The 8,955-nt window shown below is 46.8% G+C and overlaps 1 pseudogene; it reads right to left on the reverse strand.

Annotated features, from left to right (window-relative positions):
* Positions 1 to 1,005: 1,005 nt before the first annotated feature.
* Positions 1,006 to 2,894, reverse strand: LOC120846462 (annotated as a pseudogene).
* Positions 2,895 to 8,955: the final 6,061 nt, after the last annotated feature.

Genomic DNA, 8,955 nt, shown 5'->3' on the forward strand with positions numbered 1-8,955 from the left:
CAATTTTGGTCTCAGTATAGTGAGTAGTTTTGAAGATATCGTGCCTCAAAAGTTTTGTTTTGGGCTTGGTCGACCAAATAGTCTACCAGCTCGCGAGCAATGGCAACAGTGAAAATCAGCCGGAAAGACAGCATGGCCCCGAGCGCGTCACGCTAGCAATTTTAAGATAGGGGAACGATAATGAACGTTGTGGCTCTGTTGCTTCAGCGATTGGTAACCCGCTGGCATCCTGCCAATGAGGAGCTGGTCGCATTTTTAATGTCTGTATTAGTTAAGAATGTGGCGTCTCCTTGACGCAATATTGTGTGCCACTAAAGCGATGCATGTAATTTCTTTCTTTCGGAATTTTAGCTTGAGTTGCCCTTTGAGGTGACTAAGCTCCTTAAGAAACACTGGGTTGTCCTGCACCGTAGTTAGTGAAGGCTGTGAGGCAATGCAGTGTCTCATTTAGTGATCTTTATATTTTAAGATGTTCTTAGTAATAGCAGCACACTTACCATATCATCCACATTTGGTGCTTGGGGAGGTTCAGCTACCAGGGCATGAACAGCTGCCAGAGCCGGGAGGGCCGCCGGTGCTGGTAGGGCCGCCGGTGCCGGTAGGGCCGCCGGTGCCGGTAGGGCCGCCGGTGCCGGTAGGGCCGCCGGTGCCAGGGGCGCCGCCGGTGCCAGGGGGGTCGCCGGTGCTAGGGGGGCCGCCGGTGCCAGGGGGGCCGCCGGTGCCAGGGGGGCCGCCGGTGCCAGGGGGGCCGCCGGTGCCAGGGGGGCCGCCGGTGCCAGGGGGGCCGCCGGTGCCAGGGGGGCCGCCGGTGCCAGGGGGGCCGCCGGTGCCAGGGGGGCCTTCGGTACCAGAAGGGCCGCCAATGCCAGGGGGGGGGGGGAGGCGCCTGTCCAGGGAGGGCCGCCGGTGCAGGGAGGGCCACCGGGATAGAGCCAGCGGGTAGGACACGGACAGCTGGTGGGGCAGTGGCAGCTGCCAGGGCAAGGGCCGCTGGTTCAGGGGAAACTACTGGGGCAGGAACAGCCACAAGGGCAGGGACAGCTACAGGGGCAGGGACGGGCACAAACAGCTCGTCATGTACAGGGCAGCAACAAATTTCTATATAACAAGGCACTAGGCTATCTCTTAATAATTCAACAGAATATAATATCATACCTTGCAGCGATTCTATTTTTGGTAGAATTTTTTCTTGGAGCGGGATGTTCGATTGCCTCACCTGAAAAACTTCCTTCTCAAGCCTTGAGGTGTGTCTTTGCGCTCGAGCATACTTTGCCTGGAGCTCTTCAAGGTCTTGTTTGCACCTGGCGCCCGTGCACTTATTTTTTTTCTTTTTAAGCTCCAGAATTTTTAGCAGGTCCGGATGACTTGCAGTTGCCTGCTTGTCCTTCATGTGTTTCTGAAATTGACCACAGGTGTTATTCATCTGTCTCACAGATTCATATTCAACAATATTGCTATGATTACCTTTTGTGACTTGGAATTTTCTTTTTCCACCACTAAAGGGTCTTCCTCCGAGTTGTCCTAGCTGTCAATGACTTTTCGCACTCTCAGCCTTCCGTTGCACAGCTTTGACCTCACATCTTCTTCAGAGACTAGTATCAAGAAAGGAAGTTTGTGTGAAATAAGACAGTTTATCAATGCTTTTACAAACCATGACAATCAGGTCAACTGATCAATGACTCCACAAAAAGTTATTGAAAGCCTGAGAAATGGTTGCAAGCTTTGAATGAGTACTCATTCCTCACCAGCCTGTTTCTCTACACAACTGCTACCGAAATGCATAATCCTTCTACATGTGCCACAAACACGCTTTAGGTCTGCGCAAGCAGAGCGCAACCCACCACGATCTGTCTCGTGTCTGCCTGTGAACTGGACTGGGCGTGCAGCCAGCCAATTAAAAGACATGCCAGTAATATATATAATTATATATATTGACCCACATCGCGAAATATTGAGCCCGCAAAAAATAAGTCGTTTACAGTATATATAAATATATATATTTTGTGAGTTAAAGGGCATGCTGGCAGTATACCCACTTCCTAAATTCTTCGCATCAAACTTTGCTACCACTGGCGCCTGCTGCGAGCAGAAAACGTTCTTTAGTGTTGGGCACGATTGCAAGCAGATCGTTGGGCTCGGAAATCGGTGCGAGCTGACTGTGCAGAGCACCGTGCTGCAGACACATCGTAAACTGGAGTGGCAGTCCGCATCAGCAGGCATAAAAGCGGCATGCATGAGGTCGCGTGTTAACTGCCCTGCACATGTAGGGTGGAAAGACTAGTCTCCGCTGTCCAATCCAGGGTGTAAGATAGACAGGTGGGGAAACGAGAGCCAAATGAGCGACCGGATTGTGTCCCTCTCGGCTTTCTCTTTTTCTGTGGCGCCATCTATGTGGAGCACCGCGAACTCTCACTCCAGGTGGGCGACCGGTGGCGACCGGCTAAAGTGACGGAGATGATTTCTCTTGGATTTTCAATAGAGGACTGTCGTGCTCTCGGTTTATTTTGCGCACTCTCCCCATAGAAATCCACGCAAATTAAATTCCGACTTTTTTTCCTCTCGCCGCAGCGCCATCTGCACAAATCGGGGGTACCCGAAAGCAAAGGAGTACACAATCCGGTCACGGCGCTGCGGTAGGCTTCTATGGGCCGTTTCCCCTTGCACCCTGGTCCAATCTCAATACATTCATTTTAAGCAGGACTTACCTCCCAACAGAAGAATCCGGGCTTTAGAGTACTCGCCCTCCTCGTTTGCGTGGTCGCTCCACCTCACGCTATACTTGGCGGTGTTGCTAAAATCTTGAGGACCACTTGGGTGAAAGTTTTTTATGTTTGTGATGAATACAACCTCATGCGCGTTGCCGTAGACGTAGCGCACTAAGCGTGTGTAATCATCACGCAAGCGACGATCGCAAATTACCACAGCGATAATTGAACATAAATCCTGCAGATCGCATGGACGCGGTCAACACAATGCCATCGGTAACGACGCCGAGCGGAAAACAAGCCAAACAAAGCGAAAATGTCGAGCGGCTTGGCTTGGTTTGAGACCAGCTTCTTCCGAAATGCCTACTGCGCATGCGCACAATCTAAACGCAGTAATGATGATGATGATATTTTTAGAGCGCAGCTCTTAGGGGCCCGTTTCCGGCTTGACGGCGTAACCAAGGTCATCTCAAGGTCACGGGACCCCCAAGGTCACCCCAAGGTCACGTGACCCCTCCAGGTCACGTGACCTTAGGGTGACCTTGGGAGGGGTCACGTGACCTCGGGGGGTCACGTGACATTGGGGAGGGGGCCACGTGACCTCGGGGTCACGTGGCCCCCTCCCCAATGTCACGTGACCCCCCGAGGTCACGTGACCCCTCCCAAGGTCACCCTAAGGTCACGTGACCTGGAGAGGTCACGTGACCACTCCAAGTCACGTGGCCCCTCCAGGCCACGTGACTCCCCGAGGTCACGTGACCCCTCCCAAGGTCACCTCAAGGTCACGTGACCCCCCCTCCCCGAAGTCACGTGACTCCTCCTTCCCGAGGTCACGTGACCCCCGGAGCATATTAAAGAATGAGGAGAGGAGGAGGAGAAGGAGGAGGGGTCTACCCTCCCCTCAGTACCCTTCAATCCTCCTCCTCAAGAGCTGCGCTCCAATTCGGTGTTACAGGGAGTTGTAAACGGCTTTCACTTTTTTATTTCTTTTTTAATTTGTGTTATTGTATAAGACGTGAAGGTTGTTTTTTTAACGTTGCTTTAAATTATTTTTTACATGACGGAGGCAAAGGAGACATGTTTTTCTTTAGTCCCTCCCCCCCCCCCCCCCGGTTTCCCCACATCGCAAGAGGTTGCAGTCGCAATCCAACACAATCCAACGCAACTGTGCGAAGCGGCCATGCTGATTATGGTCTTTGATCTACAGTGCTACAGCAGCTACAGTTCTGTGGCTCTGTTCTGCAGGTGCCTGCAGCACTTGATTACTGTTGTAACTGGTAAATAAGCAGTGGGGCTCTATCTACTGGGACCTGACAATAGGCCACTACGCTTTTGCTAGCAAGCAGCTATCTTTCATGGCGGATGTGAGCGGGAATCTGACAGCTACGGAACCAAGTACGGAACTGGTGCAACGTGTAGATGGTCCAAATCTTGCGGCTTCACCGTGCCCAAAGCCCAAGCGAAGGAGAAAACGCGGACCATATAAACAATATATGCATCCGGGGTCTCAAACTCCGATCCCGAAATCAACGATATACAGCCGAAAACAAGAAGTCATACATGGGCACGTAAGTACCGCTTGATAGTAAGCCGAGTAAACCGAACCTGATGTAATGATTCGAAATTATTACAGTGATCGATCACGCTGCTTTCAGTATTATTGAAAATGGTCGAGAGATTAGCGGTCAACCTAAAAATCCGGTTCGACAAAAGTTCTTGACATCCCTAAAGGGTGTTTCAAAACATTTTCTACTCCAAACTCACCCCCGAAAATCAGGAATTGACGCATCAATTGTAGAAATTTACCTCAAATGCAAGTTTTCTAAAGTCTGAAATAAAAAAAAAAATATATATATATATATATAAATTAAACAATTTAAAGCCAAAATGCCTCATATAGGTCTTTTTTTATTTCGTACTTGAAGTAAACACGTATTCAAGGCAAGTTTCAGCTTGCTACGTTTAGTCGCTACTTTTTGACGGGCCTTTAACTGGCTTGTCACATTATTTTGACACACTCAAAAATAAGCGGCTCAACACTTCTCAAGTTAAAACTCTTCGAATACGCATTTTTAAGTCCCCTTTATGTATTAAATGTCACGTACTTCGAGTACTAAAGACATTGAAAATTAAAAACTGACCCATTTAAAATAACATTGGGCATTTTGATTTTTCATTAATTTTTTTAGTATTGATTTCAAATCTTAATGCCTAAATCCAACCAGTAAGACATATTCCAGGCATGCTTCTTTTGATACATCGAGTCCCCGATTTTTGCGGGTGATTTTAGAGTCAAAACTTTATTTTGAACCACCTCGTAATTGAGACCAAGCCTCTGTCAGATTGTCTGATTTTACCTCGCAGAACGGGCTTGGTCCATAAAAGCACACTTTTAGATGCCCACTCATTAGATAAAATAAAATCTAATCTCAGTTGGAATTATAATGTTGTTTGAGCCAAAACAAGCATCAATACAAAAATTGATTGCAAATTCTTGCAGGGTAATGGAGCCTCATGTTCGGCCACAAGCACCTGCTTGACCAACGAGGGCGTAGGGGCAGCTGACACTCACCCCTTTGGTATGTATTGGTAACCAATCCCAAGAAAAAAGTTTTGGTAGGACCAGTGTTAATTTTTGTTTCTGTAGGGGCAGAATACTGACGAAGATCTGGCCACAGGCGATCTGCTAAGTGAAGCCAGAGAAGATCCTACGACTACTTGTAAGGTAAGCATCCAGTTTTGTATTCATGTAAAATACTTAAATACTAGAAGTAAAGCAGTTGTTGTGGACTGCTTCTAGATGTTGTAATATCTGTCAGTGACTGTCCAGTTGTGGATTTCTTATATTACCACAGGATCCTGGTGCTTCTTCTGGGAATTATGACAACGGGGTCAGGTGCTCTAATGAGGCGGGAGAACAGCCTTGTATTTCTTCCATGGTAATCTGATTTATCATATCCTTGTCAGTGAGCATCTAATACTATTGAAATCTAAAAGAAATCTATCTTGATCGTTGGATTATTCTGTTTTATTTCTTTTATACCTTGACGGTGAAAATAGGTAGTTACATCGGTGACTATATGGTTACTGATTTAAAGACAGCTAACATACATTAATGAGAGTGCAAAGTACCTGAGAGGGGGCACAAAGCAAGTGATCTACAAGCAAGCAGTGTTTCATCATCAGCCAAAACTAGACTGTTTCAGTTTAGGACATGCATTTGAGATAGGAAGCACCAATTTGTGCAGCCAATGGCAATTAGGTTTCATTGAGGCCAACTCGGATGACCAATTGTAAAAATAAATCCAATTTGGGTTACCAATTGGTGCCATCAATGTCAATTGGCTTTCATTGAGATCAACTGGGATGACCAATTGTAAAAGATAAATCCCATTGAAATGACCAATTGGTGCAGCCAATGTCAATTGGGTTTCATTGAGACCAACTAGGATGACCAATTGTAAAAATAAATCCAATTGGAATGAACAATTGGCAGAGTCAGTTTCAATTGAATTTCATTGTTTTCACATGGTAACAATTGAAACGGTCAATTGTACTCAATGATTATTTTTAACTGGGAACAATTTTTACAAGACATTAGGAAGACTCCGGGATCACGCCGTCCCCTTACAATACAGCTTTTCCTGGGGCCATGGAACAGCGAAGACTGTTCTTTAAATACCACAAAGGCCCTCCTCCGTTTTCTTTCAGCAACATGCCTGGATAAGAGATTCTAATGCTATGTACTGAACTTTCTTGTCCAAATGATTGTGTGTGTATGTGTGTGATGTGTGATTGTGTCTCTTTTGTTCTTTATGTTTCTTTCTTTTCCTCTTTCTTAACTTTGTGATATCCCGTACCCCTTTCCCACCAAAATAGCCAGTCAGGAGATTGTACTCCCGGCTAACATCTCTGATTTCCTTTTATTGCATCAATATTAATAAAAAAAAAAAAAAACCCTAGCGCGCTCCACCTGGCTCTCCGGGGCGCGTTGGTGTAAACAGCGGGGCTAGCCGGCCGGGACCGAACGTCTTCCCTCCGTGCGCACTCGCCTTCAGACAGATATTAAAAAAAAAACAAAAAAAAACAACTCAGAATTGTTTTTTACCACGGAGTTGGACTGTGTTTATCGTCCTTAGCTTTGAGCATGTACCCACAGGTCGTAAAACGCGAAGAGAAGATAAATACTGAAGTGTACCCGGGGTGTAAAATTGTCTTAATTCTTTTCGTCAGATATTTATGAGATTTGTTGTAGCAGCTTGACACTACACTGCTCACAGACGCTGGTGGAAGCAAGTCTATATTTCCGAAGTGGCTGTTTTGTAGACGCTGCCGTTCTTGATACCAGCGATTCGTGCCGCAGTGGGTTGACGCGTGTGTACTGCCAGAAGTGCCAGGATTGAATTCCAGGCACGTGCCGGACGGAATCCCAGTTTCTCGATTTCGGTATTCGGTAATTTTGTCCTGAGGACGTCCACCATATCTGATGCACACTGAATAGCTGATGTGGCAGGCCCTCAAAGATGGAAAAGAGTTGCACGGTGTTTGACGAGGCCTCCAACCCCATCGCAGGCGTTCTTGGTATGCCCAGTAGCTGAAAATGGCCATTTGACCGACAGGTACCTGGTTTTCGGGAGCTCATGGAGTTCATACCGGTTCTTAAAATGACTTGCCGCACCGTCATTGACGTACGTCCAATGCGCGTACAGCGGAGCAACGTTTGCAAGCCACTTGTGAATTTTCGCATCGGCGAATAGCATGCATGGGCGGAATCGTGGCTGGTGTCATCACTGATGAGGGCGCAGTTACGCGTTCCTTTTCTAGTTGTCGACACTCATGTGAAGTTTGAAACTTGCGTATTTTGCTAGTGATGTGACTGAACTTCTTTAGGCAGTACAAGTGTCCGGTTTTCTACGAAATCAAACTGGAGCAGGACATTGCCTTTCTCTAGGAAATGTTTTGCTTCACTTATCGTTTTGCGCTGATCGCGTCGAATATATTGATGCTGCACCCATTTTCTCAAGCACTCTCCAAGTTGTTCCACAAACGTAAGAGGACTCACTTCTTTTCTTATCAGCTCTCCTTTCTTCCAGGCTGCGTACACCTCATCATCATTTGGGACTCCCAAGCCAGGCACAGTAAGAGTTTCAGCTGTTGGGCATGAGCTGCACTGGCCTAGCAAACACTTCTTAGACAGACAATCTCATAGAGTCACTTTACGAAGGTCTTCAGCACTTTTTATTTTTTGATGTTTTTTTCTAAGGCACAAGCACTTAATTTAATGATAGCGCAGTACGTTCACACGCAAACGTCATGCCAAGATCTATAATCCACCAACTTTGGCCTCAGTGAGTATGACTTGGTGAGCCCAATGGCCGTGTCAAGGTGAGCCGCCTTAAACAACCGGAAAGTTCACAAATAGACCTAATCATCAAACGTTTCGACACGTATTCTTTTTGTTCCTTTAAAATGATGCCAATAACGTCCTTCTTGTTCAGGCTTTGTTGGGAGCGGTTGAGTTCATTTTTAGTGTAGTAATTCAGTGTCTCCTAAACGTCGTCTTGGCTCAGCCTCCTTCTTGTGTAGTGGTGAAGAGTCAACCACACTCCGAGTGTGTCTTGGTTTTTTCTTGCTTTTTAGATCAGATGGCGAGTTGCTGAAGGAATCATCTTTTGGGTTTGTTGCTGGGAGACATTCCTCGGGAGCAACGTCATGAGACGGCATCGTTCTTGGTATGAATCAGAAGAATTGAACGCACCCCTTAGGTTGCTGAACAACTCCGGACAGGTGTTGCAGCTTTGTGCCGAAGCTCCAGGCTCCCCCGTGACTCCATATTTCACAGTGAGGCTTGATGATATTCTCTTAACGAGAACGCTTTTCGATCTCCCTCTGGTTTGACCTTGCGTAAGGCTTCCGAAATGCGATTTCAACTCAGTCCGTGATTTCAAAGGTGATATTTTTGTTGACTGAACGAATCTGTTGAGATCCTCGACGGCCGATTCCTGAGGAACAAAAGTTTCGTCAGTCTGAGTTGTCTGTGGAGATTCTTTGGCGAGTTGCCTGAAGCGGCTGAAGCAGTTCTGACACAAAACGTCGGTATCTCAGATGAAGTAAGGTGCTTCTGGCATATGCTTCTTCGACAAGGCGATGTCCAAATCCTTCACAACGCAAAAGTTTCTTTGATATTCCATTGTTTTCTTGTGCCTGTTGAGATAGTCAGAGCAGAACACTCGCTTGAAGCTGTACGATT

The sequence above is a fragment of the Ixodes scapularis genome, unplaced genomic scaffold (assembly GCF_016920785.2).
Source record: "Ixodes scapularis isolate PalLabHiFi unplaced genomic scaffold, ASM1692078v2 PGA_scaffold9__187_contigs__length_104089568, whole genome shotgun sequence".
Taxonomy (NCBI): Eukaryota; Metazoa; Arthropoda; class Arachnida; order Ixodida; family Ixodidae; genus Ixodes; species Ixodes scapularis.